Here is a 14,968-nt window from a genome sequence, read left to right as displayed (position 1 = left end):
ATTCTAATGTCAAGCATGTGTACAACACATCTCAAAGGAACCAAACCTTCTTAAGCCTTGCTTCTCCGGAAGAAAACTTTGAGCACTTTTTTTTCCTATGCTGCAACTGATATTGCTCTGGGACAAGGGCCCCAATATAAGGAAATTACAGCATCAACTGCCATGGGACAAGGACACAGAAAAGGATTAGCAGAATTTGAATACTGAAAAATTCAGACTGGATCTAAACAGAAAACATGTCCTAGTTGTAATAAGCTTCTCACTAACTCCTTCCTAGTAAGGTAACTAGAAATGACTATCACGACCATGTTATTATACTCCATATATACAACACGCTATCCTCTCTGCTTAGCTGAAATAAATAGTATATTAAGAAAGCTGAGGGGCACCTGAGTGGCTCAGTTGGTTAAGCATCTGCCTTAAAGCTCAGGTCATGATCTCAGAGTCCTGGGATCTGGCCCCATGTCAGGCTCCCTGCTCAGCGGGGAGCCTGCTTCTCCCTCTGCCCCTCCCCCTGCTTGTGTGTGCACTCCCGCTCTCTCTCTCTCTCTGTCTAATAAATAAACTTTAAAAATCTTAAAAAAAAACAAAAAACAGAAAGTTGACATATCATGGTATATGTTCTGTTAGTCTCAGCCTAAACTATGTGTGTTCTTAGGAAGTCTCAAGTTAAAGAACCTTCCAAGAGGTAGTAAAAGGAGCTATCTGAAATAGTGGGACCCTTCCTCATGACTAAAGCCAGGATATTGGTATCGAAAGTGGACAAAACTAGGTAAGAAACACCTATTACAAGAGGTTCCATTAGTAGTCTGGGAGCCCTTACAATGGTCTTGCACCTAGGCCTCTGCTTTCCCACTGCAGTGTTAACTGCTAGTACTCCCTTCTGCTCTCTCCATTACTGGGGTTTTTTTTGTTTTGTTTTGTTTTGTTTTTAGATTTATTTATTTATTTTAGAGAGAAAGCAAGTGTGCAAGCAAGGGTAGGGGCAGAGGAAGAGGGAGAGAGAGAGAATCTCCAGCAGACTCCCCACGGAGCACAGAGCCCAACAGGGAGCTCGATTTCAGGACCCTGAGATCACGACCTGAGCTGAAATCAAGAGTCAAAGGCTTAACCGACTGAGCCACCCAGGCACCCCTCTGTATTACTTTTTAAAGATAAGTTGGTTTCTCCTCTCTTCAGCACGCATCACAATTTCTGAGATCTGGAATACAGTCTCATAGTCCTCATCACTTACTACGGCAGTTTTTCTCTCCAGTTAAGATTCAATTCCTACCTCTGCACATCATCCCCGATCACCCCAGCCTAAAGAGGCACTCCCTCCCATTTTATAATTGTGAGCCAGTTAAGAGGAGTCACTCTGTTGGTTTGTCTTTCCCTTTCCCCACTGAACCCTGCATACAGTATTTGTTAAATGAATTTTATCCCTTATAAATGCTACTATATTATGATCATTTCCTTATCCCATTTATGCTGCCTCTAAATATATGTATAAAAGACTGACTATATTACAGCTCAGATGAATAAGCTAGAACGTAGAGGGGGGGGGAATGAAAAAGGCATCAGGATCATGCTGGTACATAAAGAAGTCCTTGCTCTTGAGAAGGGCCTTGGCTTCGACTTTATGAACTTTACCAACAGCCAGTGTTTTTTTTCTTTTAATGATGTTATTTTTAATTAAGTAAAGGAGTTACAAAGCTAAACTTTCACAAATGGAGGGAAAAGAAGGACTCCTTCACTTTAGGAATGAAATCTTGCTTCATTTCCCCTTTGATGTATATATTTAGGTTGTCTTTTGTGACCTTGGCGAGCAAATTCTACCACTGTGCAGCTGAGGTTATAAGACAGAAGGGCCTGGCCTTCTCCAAGCAGCATTTGCTCACCCCACAGAACTTATCTGGTGATTCCAAGGAACAAATGGCTTTTGCTGGGCTCTTCAATAATATGATTTGCATGCTTGAAATGAGATCGCCAAAGTAATTGTAGAATATTGCTTGCCATTACCGTCATTAAAAACAGGCAGATGTAGGAGCACTCCCAGGGAAAATCTTCCTGCTGGGTTTTCATGGAGATAAGTGCACAAAATCCACTTTTGAAAAGATGTTGAATGGAATGAATTTGCCATTCACTGGCTGTCTGATGATGATTTGCTTGTTAATTGGAAGTTTAGGCTTTAGAGAAGCCTTAACAAATTTGATTGCTAAATTCAGGAGGTTTACTCCCTCCTTACAAGCCATATTCAGAGCATAAATCCTACTTTTTGCATGTGTGCCTATGTGCTCATTTAGAATCTCTGTGAAAAGAAACCAAAACCTGACCCTCTTGCCAGTGCCACTTTCTGGAGTGACTTTACCAACAAACAAGGACAAAGCGTTTTGTCCCTTTATGTCTGTAGGGCCCAAATGTTCACTAAGAGGAAAGGGGACAGAACCATGAGATAAGCTGAGAGAAAGGGCAGAAATGTTATTAGGTTATTTCAATGCCTATGTCTGTTGATTATCCCATACTATGCTTCCAATAACTGGGAGGCTGAACCCCACTTCTGGGCACCATTTTGTTTAGTTTGCACATCAGCTCCACTGCTCTTAATACACTCAAGTAAAACTTTAAAAAGAGGGGGTGGGGGAAGGGAGCCAGCTAGCAAACACTTGTTTGGAAATCCTGCTGCTTTTCTTCTCTGTTCAGACTACAGGCTGAGTGTCCTCTGATCTAAACAATGTCAACTAGCTGGCACGGTAAGCAGCCCCCAGAGAAGGGTCTGCTTTATTTTTAATGACCACAGTTGCACATCTACAAAATGACTTTATTCATCCCTGTCATTACCTATCCGGATTAGTTTCCTCTAAGTGACGATAAATTTATTGCCAGCCGACAACTGCCACATGGAGCTACATGAGCAGTTACGTAAACAATCTACATAAGAGCTCTTATATGGTGTCATAGAGCATTTCCAAGATCTAATAGTTCTAAGAAAGAATAGCCAAATAGCCTTTCTTTTTCCATCATCCCCAGGGATTTAATAGTGTATATGTCCATCATCTAATAAGCCTGCACTGTGCATTATTTATATAGCAAATGATACTGGCATGTAACTATATATAAGTATAGAGTGGGATCAGTTCCATGCAGAGGCCTACAAATAATAACTGTTTTAAATATTTAGTAAATTAAAAGCCTCTCCATGATCCTTAGTCGTTGGGAGTCTTGTCATTACAAACAACGCCCCTTGGCACTCCCAAACTGCAACAGCCAGGAGGAGGTAAACCTGCCCCTCTAGGAGGTTAAAACTCCAGCCTCACACCCTTCTGCAGCTTGTGAGACAGAGCCACTGCGGCTGTACTGATTTACTCGAAAGTATTTATTAGGTATCATCTATGTGCCACAGTCTGTGTAGATGCTGGCGATATAATGGTGAGGATGGTCCCTTCTTTTAAGGAACGTATGTCTAGTGGGGATGAAATGAAACTGAACATTGTCGTGGTAAAGCTTAACAGGGATTACTTACCAGGGAAGAGCAGCCAATCTAGTCTCAGAGGTCTAGGGAAGGCTTCCTGGAAAAGGTGACCATTAACTGAACACCTAAGGAATGACTAGGAGTCACTCCTCTATGGTTTTGGTTCAGAAACATCATGTACAGATCAGCTGCAAGAGACTGAAACACGCTCAAAGGCTGGGTGATGTTCAGTAGAGCTGGCAGGAAGCAAGAGCAAAAAAATGGTAGTGCTGGTGAGGAGGGGGATCCTGGGGTTGTGAAGCAGACAGGCAGGGTCTGAAGGCTTTTGCATCACTGGCTCCTGGCCCAGTGATTGCTCAATAAATATGCAGAACGAATGCATGCATGGATGAGTGAAAAGTCAGGGATGTACATGAAATCCTGGCACTAACGAGGACCAAGAAGAAACACTCACTTTGCTCAGAGTTTAGGGACATAACCAGCTCCCCTACATACCAGTCCTGCGACTCTAAAAAGGGACCAAAACAAACAAATGCGAAGCAAAACATATTTATGCCAAAGCTTTGCTGAATCATAGAGAAGTCACCTCAATGGAAAGGGGCCCCAAAGGCTCTGCCTCTGACTTGCCCTTAGGGTATCCTAGAGCTGGGCTCCTCCTCGTGAGAACCTGCCTACTTCCTCAAGGGTGGTCTAGACACTTCATTTCTGGTTACCATGTGGAAAGTGAAAACAGAAAATACTATTCCCACTGATGTGTAGAAATTAAGTGAATTTTAAAATAATTTAAAAGAAAAGACAATTTTCCCAGGAGACTTCAGGGTAGGAGAGGGGGAACACAAGAGTAGAGAAAGGAGAAAAAAGGGAAAGACTCTCTCCTTCAAGCTACCCTCATTGTCCCTCCAACTGACCCTTTCTCACACCAGCGCTCTGAATAATGCTAGTCCTAAACAAGGAACTTAATCACCTCTGGAGTTTCAGCCGCACCCCAGAGGCACAGGAAGGCATCCCATCACAGATACACGCTGCTGCTTGCCTGATATGAAACAACAGATCACTGATGGGGTTTGATATGAAAATGATGCTGAGGAGACCCTTGGCTGGCAAAGCGGTGATTGCAAAGGAGCAGAGTTCAGAGAGGACGGGGTCTCTCTTGCCACTTGAAAGCAAAGCAGTCCTCTGTCCCATTATAGTAAATGAATTCTGTCACAATATTTGATTTATTTTGAATTGCAAATTGTAGGAAAGCAGCACATGAGATTTTTGTTTGTCAGAAAGAGGCATAGTGTTACAAAGGCTGAGAAACCACACACAAACCTTGCAACAGAGCTTGCTAGTTCTGGATTTCTTTCCACTCGAGATTTTTAACATCAGTGGTTCTTCACGCAACAAACACAAGTGCGCGCACACACGCGCACACACACAGTACAATAATGCCATTTATTTAGGTAGTGTTTGCTCTGTATAATGCTAGGACAAAGAAGTCTATCCTCCTTTAATCTATACTGGATAACTGCTCTCCTACATCCTATGAACTTAAGATAAAACAGAGTGTTTATTCACTAGAGTTGAGGGAAATTAAACAGAGCAAGCAGGGCTACTAAAGAGTTACAAAGTTTTATCCAAGGTCAGTTTTGCCTGTTAGTAGTAGAGCTGGAAATAAAAGTCAGGACTCCCCCCTTCTTTTTCCTGTCCTGTGCCCATTGGACCAAACTGCTCTCAATCAATAGGCAGCCAGTTATGACGGATTCACATTCTAGCCAGTGTCAATAAAAACAAAAATCAAGTTTTAATCAAAACACATAACCAAGATCTACATTTCTCTTGGCCACAATAAATCTTCCCCAAAGGAAGCGGGCTAAAATTCTTTACATTTAAAAAATGAGCTCCGCTGGGACTCCAAATTCCAGTTCGATTTTTGAGCCAAGGCATTTTTTTTCTTTATCATGCACTTGGTGCTGTAGTGTGATAAGGGCCCCATGCAGACCATAAAACTAATTTATCATCTGTAAGGTGTACAAAGAAAATGGTAGCTGCCTACTTGTCTGCTTGACATATGAGGTCATTTTTGCCGCTAGCTTTCTAATACTGAGCAATTTTATCAGCTATTTATATACATTAATTGTGGGTACCCATATGCTCAATGTTGTATTTAATAATGCATTGCATTGAATATGCATTCCTTAAGTTTTAGCATGCAGCAAGCATCTTGCATTTAACTATTTGGTTTGCCTATTAAAGCCCATAATTCAGCTATGCCATGTTACCTACTCTCTCAGATGAATTTATGTTTCTTTAAATCTGGCTCACCCTGCCGAAACCCACTGAACTGGACAAGGCCACCTCACATGTCACAAGAGCTCCAAGCAAAAACAAGCAGAGGAAGTGCCATGGTCCACTTAATAATACTCAAGCAAAAGGATTATTTGATGAATCCCTTTCCCCAAAGGACAGCAGCATATTCACGCTTCACAGTGTAAATATAAATACAGTTCTCAGGCAACAGAGACACACGATGCTAGATAAAGTGTGAAAAATACCACGGCAAACGGCTATGCCAGAGTGATTTCTTAACTATCAAGAGGGCATCAGTTCAAACATCCTAAGCAAATCCCAACCCCCTACTCCCCAAGGCTTCCCCAATTTATCCCTCAGAAAAGAAAACAAAGTCAGTTTAGCGGTTCTTTGGCTGACTGATTGCTTTAGCCATTTCTTCATACTAGAAAACTCACTTCCTGATAAGGAGAAGACTGCCCATCACCCACCCTAGGTGGTATCTCCCCACAAGTTCACATATCACAAGTGTTAACACTTGCATCATAAAATTAACTGTTGTAGGACAAAAACTTAAATGGCCCTGATCAAAGACAAACAATTTCTATGGGTATAATAATCTATAAAGTATTATTCCTTGAATACCTTGGCTCAGAATACATTTTCAGAGGAGCTTTTGTTACCCAGCAGAACAAAAGAATGGCAGATTTTTGATCCCGGGGGAAAAAAAAAATCAAGGCAGAGAGCCCTTGTAAAACACAGCAAATGGTGGATCAGTATAGGCAAAACCAGCCTAATAGCCCAGGTGGTGAGGTGGGCAGGTAACCAAAGAGAAAGGAAGGCACTGAGCTGGGAGTCTAGGCAGGAAGACAATCATGTTTCTTTTCTTGTTGGGGTCTGTTACGCAGTTTGGTTCACATAATCTGGCATTTAAATGTGTTCAGTAGTCTTGCTACAACTGAGTAACTTGAAACCATACAGAAAATAAATAATGTGGTACCGCCCCCCAAGTTCTTCACTCAGGTTCAAGGTATGTGTACTGACTATTTGCCTGATGCAACTGCTGTTGGTATGAATGGAAAAATTCACATATAAATGCTGATAGTCCCTTGGTTTTTCTGTAGAACTCTGAACCTCTAGCTTCCATGTAGGGTAAGCAGGATACAAAAAGTAAGCTGTGATGAATACGCCCATGAATCCTTCCAGTTATCAAGCCACCAAGTAGGGCTATCTGAGTTTGCTCAGCCTTACCAGACATTTCAATGCTAAATCTTTTTATTTGACTTGATAATTAGTCAAAGCCCCTTTGGCCTAGGCCCTGTTAACATTGGTCAAGGCAGCCTGGGTCAAAAGATACTCTGTGTCATTGCACCTGATCCTTTCAATGTCCCCTTAATCCCATCTCTAAGCTCTGATACCACACAGCCTTCTATAGTAATTGTTTCTTTCTCTCCAAGAGAACCACTTAGAGCCATTAGTCCCATGTCTGCCCAGTCCTTTGTCCCCTCTCCCCAGGAAGTGCTTGCCGTCACTCCTTATAAAATTTCCCTGAAAATCCAGACACACCTGGATTAGCTCTAATAACAGATGAGGACCCACTATGGAACTAATCTCTAGTATTGACATTTAAAAATGTTCTGTTAGAAAATCATCTCCTCAATCAATCTGAAAGGCTAAGGCTGAGTAACCTAACCACACAATCATGTATAGTTTGGAACTCCTAACCTAGCCCCCTACCCGGTATGTTAGAATCATTGCCAAATTTATCAGGAGCAAAAAAAAATGTTTGATGTCATAGGAGATTAATTAATTCATTTAAAATTAATGCAAGGCAATCCCACAGACTTTAGTTAAAATACATAATCAAGCAGGTAACTATTCGAGAAAGAAAATTCCTCAATAACTTCAGGAGCTCCATCTGATACCTCAAAAAATAAAAATCAAAATTTAAAAACTATTAAAAATAAGAAAATATTTTCTTAGACCTAACAAACTCTCTTTTGCCCCAAGTTATGCCTGTTTAGCTTTGATACTTTTATGAGCTTTTACAATTTTATACCTCTGCTTCACTTTTCATGATTTTTAAAATACAGGATGCCAAATTTGGTAATTAAGTTCATGAAATCATTGAGGTCAGGAAAATGCATTAGATCATTTAGAAGCAACTACTAAGTAGAAGAGAAAGGATTCCAAAACATGGTTAGTGGAGCCCAAGAAGGAGATTGGGAAGGAGCAGCTAAAGATATAGAAAGAAATCAGAGAATGCAGTTTCTGAGGAGCCAAAGAAAGACTATCGTAAGGCTTAAGAAGTGGTTAATATTCTCAAATGCTGCTGGTAAGACAGGCAACGTAAGTATCCCCTAAATATAGAAACAGAAAGATCTTTTATTTCCAGTTTTATTGAAAAATAATTGATATACATCATTGTGTACGGTTAAGTTATACAGCATTATGGTTTGATTTACATATGTTATGAAATGACTATCACAATAGGTTCAGCTAACATCCATCTTCTCATATAGATACAGTAAAAAGGGGGGGCAAAACAAAAAAATATTTTCCTTGTGATGAGAACTCATATAGGAAAGTTAAGAAAGCAAATCCAGTATCTTATGGCAGTGTTAGCAATAGTTATCATGTTGTACATCACATCCCTAGTACTTATTTATCTTATTACTGAAAGTCTGTACCTTTGACAAGATTAGCTGTACTGAGTGGTAGGGGTGAGAGCCAGGGAGCAATGGGTTAAGAAGGGGTAAACTGGGAAATACACTGAATGAGGAGAAAAACTCTGTCAAGATGTTGGTTGTAATGGGCATAAGGCAAATAAAGAATTGAAAGTTCTTTGGTTTGTTTTTTTTTTAAGATAAGGCAGAATATGTAATCCCAAGGAACGCTGAAGAGCCAAAACAATCTTGAAAAAGAAGAATGTTGGAAGTTTCTCCATTCCTGACTTCAAAAGTTCAACAAAGCTATAGTAATCAAAACAGTGTGGTACTACCATAAAGACAGACACACAGACTAATGAAACAAAACAGAAAGCCCACAATTAAACCCATGCATATATGGTGAAGTAATTTTCAACAAGGTTACCAAGACATTTCAATGGGAAAAGGACAGTCTTTTCAATAATGGTGCTGGGAAAACTGGATACCCATATGCAAAAGATTGAAACTGAACCCTTCCCTTCAGTATATACCAAAATTAGCTCAAAATAGATTAAAAATGAGAGAGAAAACTATAAAACTCTTAGAAGAAAACATACAGGGAAATCTTCATGACATTGGATTTGGCGATGATTTCTGGGATAGGACACCAAAAGCATAAGCAACAAAAGAAAAAATAGATAAACTGGACGTCAACAAAATTTTAAAACTTTGTGCAAAGGACATTATCAACAGAGTGAAAAGGCAACTGACAGAATGGGAGAAAATATGTGCAAATCAAATATCTAATAAGGCATTAATATCCAGAATTTATAAAGAACTCCTACAACTCGGTAACAACATCAAAATAACCCAATTTAAAAATGGGCAAAGGATTTAGAAGACATACAGATGGGGGGCGCCTGGGGGCCACAGTCGTTAAGTGTGTGCCTTCGGCTCAGGGTGTGATCCCAGTGTTCTGGGATCGAGCCCCATATCAGGCTTCTCTGCTAGGAGCTTGCTTCTTCCTCTCCCACTCCCCCTGCTTGTGTTCCCTCTCTCGCTGGCTTTCTCTCTCTGTCAAATAAATAAATAAAATCTTAAAAAAAAAAAAAAAAAAAAAGACATACAGATGGGTAAGAGACACAAGAAAAGATGCTCAACATCACTAATTATCAGGGAAATGCAAATCAAAACCGGAATGAGATACCACCTTATGACTGTCAGAGGGCTAGAAGTAAAAAGACAAGAAATAAGAAGTGTTCGTGAGGATGTAGAAAAAAAGAAACCCTAGTGCACTGCTGGTGGGAATGCAAAATGGGGCAATCTCTGTGGAAAAAAGTATGGCAATTCCTCAAGCATAGAATTACTGTATGATCCAGCAATTTTACTACCAGGTATATGCCCAAAAGAACTGAAAGCACAGACTCAAAGAGACTTTTGTACGTACAAGTTCATTGCAGCATTACTCCCAATAACAAAAAGATGAAAGCAACCCAGTGTCCATTAACAAATGCACAGATAAAAAAATGTGGTATATTTATACCATGGAGTGTTATTCAAGTTTCAAAAGGGAAGGAAATATGACACAAGGTATAACATGGATGAGGCTGAAGACATTATGCTAGGTGAAATAAGTTAAACACACACACGCACACACAAAATACTTATGATTCCACTTACATGAGGTACCTAGAGTAGTCAAATCCATAGAGACAGAAAAAAAGAATGGTGGTTGCCAGGAGATAGGGAGAGAAGAAAATGGGGAGTTAGTGTTTAATGAATACAGAGTTTCAGTTTGGAAAGAAAAAATTTCTGGAGATGGATGGTGGTGATGGGTGCAAAACAATGTGAGTGTACTTAATACCATGGAACTGTACATTAGTAACTGGTTAAAATGGTAATTTTCATATTATGTATATTTTACCACAAAAACAACAAAAAAAAAATGACGGAGATTATTTAGGAAGGAGACTCACAGCAGACCCCAGCTATGAATCAATTCCTGCGTCTCAACAGGAAGTGTGAAGATAAAAGTAATGATCAGGGGCACCTGGGTGGCTCAGTCTATTAGGCGTTGGACTCTTCACTTCAGGTTGGGTCATGATCTCAGGGTCGTGAGATCGAGCCCCAAGTCAGGTTCTGCACTGAGTGTGGAGCCTGCTTGAGATTCTCTCTGCCTCTGCCCCTCCCCTCCACCTCACCAAAATAAAAAAATTGAATAAGTAAATAATAATCATTTACCACGTGAAGAGTGCATCATTTCCTTGTAATTAGTAGATACTACAATTCCCATTTTTTCAGATAAAAATACTGAATCACAGACAGGCTAAGTAACATGTCTAAGGTTTTCTGTAGTTTGCAAATTCCTACGCCAGCACCTTTCTCAGGAAACCTGTTAAGAACCACTGCCAATGATAGAGTGCACACCTGCAGTTTTCCTTTTGTGTCTTACATGAAACCTTCCACATGGCCTGATCCCTTCCTAACTTCAACTTCCGATTCCTTTCTCCCTTCCATTTTTTCTACTGAGCAAATCCACTCAGATGTGTAATCCCCCGTCTAATTGGCTTGCCTTTGCCCCATCACTTTCTTTCGACTTAATTGGAGAACTGGGCCTTCAGGGCTGTTTTATGTGATTACGGTATCTAAGGGCTGAGGAGAATTGTTGCTCTATGAATGCCTGTGATTGAGTTGACTCTGATCTATGGTGCCCTCAGCCAATGCACTTCTAGAAGGGATGGGGAAACAGATGTGCACTTACCTCAGAAATGCTACCCCATTCTCCAGCTTGTTGCCATTACATCCATCCAGTGCCAAGTGGAGCCTGAGGTAAAACTAAAAATCAGTAATACTAATCCTGTCTTATTTTAAAATTTTGATATGTTGCTCATCATGGATTTTTGCACTGATTTTAATTTTTTTAAACTTAACATTAAAATATTACTTGATTACTGGGTTCTTTGGTACCCCCTTAAATGTATCTGAGGTAAATGCCCCTCACTCACCTCACCCTAGTTCTGACCCAAATCTATCAATCTCCATGACTAAAAAAGAAAGAAGAAAAAAAGGAAAAACAGAAAACAGCCTTCCCTGAATCACTTACTACAACAAAATAGTGAAGTCAGGTGCCAGTCAAGTGTTCTGGGGATAAAAGACGTGAGAAGGATCAGCTATAACCCTAAGTAGAAAAGAGCCCAGCATAAATGTCTTTCATGTACCTTTTTGACAAGATCGTTTCAACCTAAAATCAAAAGCTTATATTTAAACACCATAAATTGCATATCTATGAAAAATGAAGTCCCTACAGGCTAACTTTCTGCATTTTTGTTCTCTTTAAAGAAGGTATTAGAGCAATTTGGACTGTCTTCTTAAAAGATTTTTATTGTTTTGTGATAGGTAGCAGGAAGCTATCAACTGAATATGTAGCCAACAGGTCAGAAAGAAGGCAATGTGGCTTGACTGCTAAGTATGTCAATTCTGTCTTCAGCTGACCGGAGGCCCTTGTGTGTGTATGTGTGTGTGTATGTGTATGTGCACACACATGTTTTGCATTTCTCACCCCAGGCCTTGTTTATCATCTCACAGCCAAGCAACCTGAAATAGCTTTGTTTTCTAAGCACTACAGACCTTTTCTCTTTGACTAAGAAATCTGTCAGGAGACCTGGCAGAACATTCTCCCACTCAGTGACAATGGGGATGAGCAAGTCTGCTCTCCCCTTTCCAGGGAATGCATTTGGAATCAGCCTGAGAATGATCTGGTCAGATCTCAATGTGCAGGATTGTTGAGAGAGGAAAAACTGTCTCTTCATTCCTCAGGCAAGGCAAATGCCATCACATTGCAGGCTCTGTGGGAGAGTGGAGATAATGAGGTATTTTGAAACAGCGGACATTGTCAGAAAGACAGAAATTGGGAAAAGGGCTGAGGTGGTGAGTGATTATTTCTCAAAGGAGCAATGGAACACAAAATGGGTCTCAGTTTGGGTTAAGCAAGGAAGATGAGAAAAGGAAGTGTGTTATGAATTATTTACCACTGGATATGGTTTAGCTTTGATCTTACTCCTAATTGTGCTTTGTCTTGGTGTGTATGAACTGAAGTGAGTTGCCAACTCTTCTGTGTATTCCCATGGACACACACATACCCCAATGTTCCTTAAAGGATATCATAGGCCAAGTTGAGATTCACTGATGAAGTGTACAATTCAACAGGTACTGGGCATATGATCTACCAATAAATATCTTCCTCATCATAGGCTGAAGTGTCTAAAATTCTATCATTAGAGATGCATTAATATGGGTTAATCATTATTTCCTCACTTGATCTTTTTATTTATAAGTAAAAAGTGCCTAATGCAAGAGGTGGCATTTATTAGGCACACAAAAAAAGTATGTCCAAAAGCCTACACATTAAGTCTTTGACACTTAAGATGACTATACATCCTCCTCTGCCTAAGACCATCTTGGGTTATGCCTATTATCCTGAAATAATAATTAGCAGCCTCTTTCATATTAAAAGTCATATTAAATAATAAATTACACACTTACCCTATAAACACCATACTTTCAGTCAGTCTATTAGTTTCCTGTCTTCAGAAAAAAACCCTAGACAAACATGATGTTAAAGGGTCTTTGGTTTCACTGCTGTGCTAGTAAGAGAGAAGTACTGAGCACTGAAGATAAATGTCACCCATTTCATAATTTTGCTTCAGCCCTGGACTCATTGAGACATTTATTCTATCCATACCTTGCTTCTAGCACTTCCCTCATGACATGTGGAATGTAATACAAGACCTCTCATATTTGGTTATAAACACTCTATCAATTAAAATCAACCAAGAAAAGCATACAACAACTAAACAATACATTTGCAGAAGGCTGTGCATATGATCTGCTAAGCAGAAACTTCAGGAGGGTACAAAAGGCCAAAAGGGCCAGCACTGCTGCTAGCAGAAGAATTAGAGAGGAAAATGGGGAAACCTGAATAACTCACAAACTCAGTAACAGTCTTACAAGGAATGGAAAGTTGTTGTGGGTGTTCATTCAGCCAGAATTAACTGAGTAGATCTCAGAACAAACCTGGCTTCCTCCAGACACTTCCCTTGCCCTTTCGACTAGGTCAGATACCTTTATGGGATTCTCCATAAATACTCCAGATTTCCTCTCTCATAACCCTTGCCACACTTTCCTGTTATTATTTTTAAGTTATCCATCCTTCAGCTAGAATATAAGCCCCATAATCATAAAAATAATTAACATGTATTATGTCAGGCAGTGGTCAAAGCACTTTATTAATTCAGTGGATCCTCAAGGTCTCTCCACCAATGAGATTCCTCTTACTTCTGATTCAAAAATACATGAAACTGAGGCACAAGTAGATTTCTCCAGCTCATACATTTTCTAAGAGGTATAACTAGTACAATATTCAAATTCAGATAGTTTTCAACCAATATGCTATGTTGCCTAACTTAGCAGAAATTAGGCTGTCATGTTCTTTATTGCTGCTCGCCCAAGCCTGCCACAATGCCTGTACCGTAATTAAGGCTCAAAAATATTTATAAAATAGATGAATATAAGTACCTTTTATATGCTGGCCACCATGGAAAGTACTATTCCAAAGAGCCAAATAAGTCACAGCTCCTGCCTTTGAGGAGCTCACACTCCATCAAATCCCAATGAAACAGGCAAAAGCTAGTCAATAAGATAAAGACAGGGTGGATGCTTAAAGCTTTGACCTTGTTCCACATATTTTAAATTCAACAGCCTTTTTGTTAACATTAAAATATGTTGTTATGATTGAGCTTAAATTTAAAGAGATGTTTTGCAAAAGTAACACATTAGAGGGAAATAAAGGAGTATCTCAAGAAATGTGGTAAACTCACAAGTCAGATACTATCTCATTGATGTCACCACAGAAACACTAAAGAATTGAATACTGTTTCTCCTTTCCTCTTGAAGGTGCTGTAGTAGCGGGTCAGTGAACAGAGAGAGTTGTGGACAACAATGGCCAGGGACAGTTCTGAGGAGAACTTACAATGCTAGATAGCCAGGAATGAATGATATACTATGATAGGGCATGCTGTGATACTTTTACTTTTTATACAATGATTTAAAACACATGGTATAGTTTTTTTTTTTTAATTCTAAATTGTAATGAATAACCAGAAGGGAACTGTAAGAACATTTCAAAAAACAAAGAAATTACATTTAAGGACACAAAGTTCCCATCAGTCTAGGGAACTCTAAGAGAAAGGGCTGGCTATAGTCAATAGTAAAGAGCTGTGGGGGACACAATGAAAGGGTAGGACAATAACTCTGGATTAAACGAATTAGAAATAAGAAGCTTCCACTAGAGTTTGTCTGTGGGAAAATGTTTGCTATTATGGTAAACGGTTATTCTTCTATCGTTAATGTAGGAACTTTTCCAGCTACATACGTGCCTAGAATTATGTACTATGCCTTAAATCCTCTCTTGCTTGCCAACACTCTGAGATGAATTCTCAACATTTAAAAAGACCTTTTAGTTCCCCCAATCTACAGCTACACGTCAACTCCATCTCTACCACACTGACACCATGATGACTGACGTTGGTTTTGATTTGAC

This window comes from Ursus arctos, unplaced genomic scaffold (genome assembly GCF_023065955.2).
Source record: "Ursus arctos isolate Adak ecotype North America unplaced genomic scaffold, UrsArc2.0 scaffold_17, whole genome shotgun sequence".
Classification (NCBI taxonomy): domain Eukaryota; kingdom Metazoa; phylum Chordata; class Mammalia; order Carnivora; family Ursidae; genus Ursus; species Ursus arctos.
The sequence above is the reverse complement of the archived record's forward strand: the minus strand, read 5'-3'. Positions refer to the sequence as shown.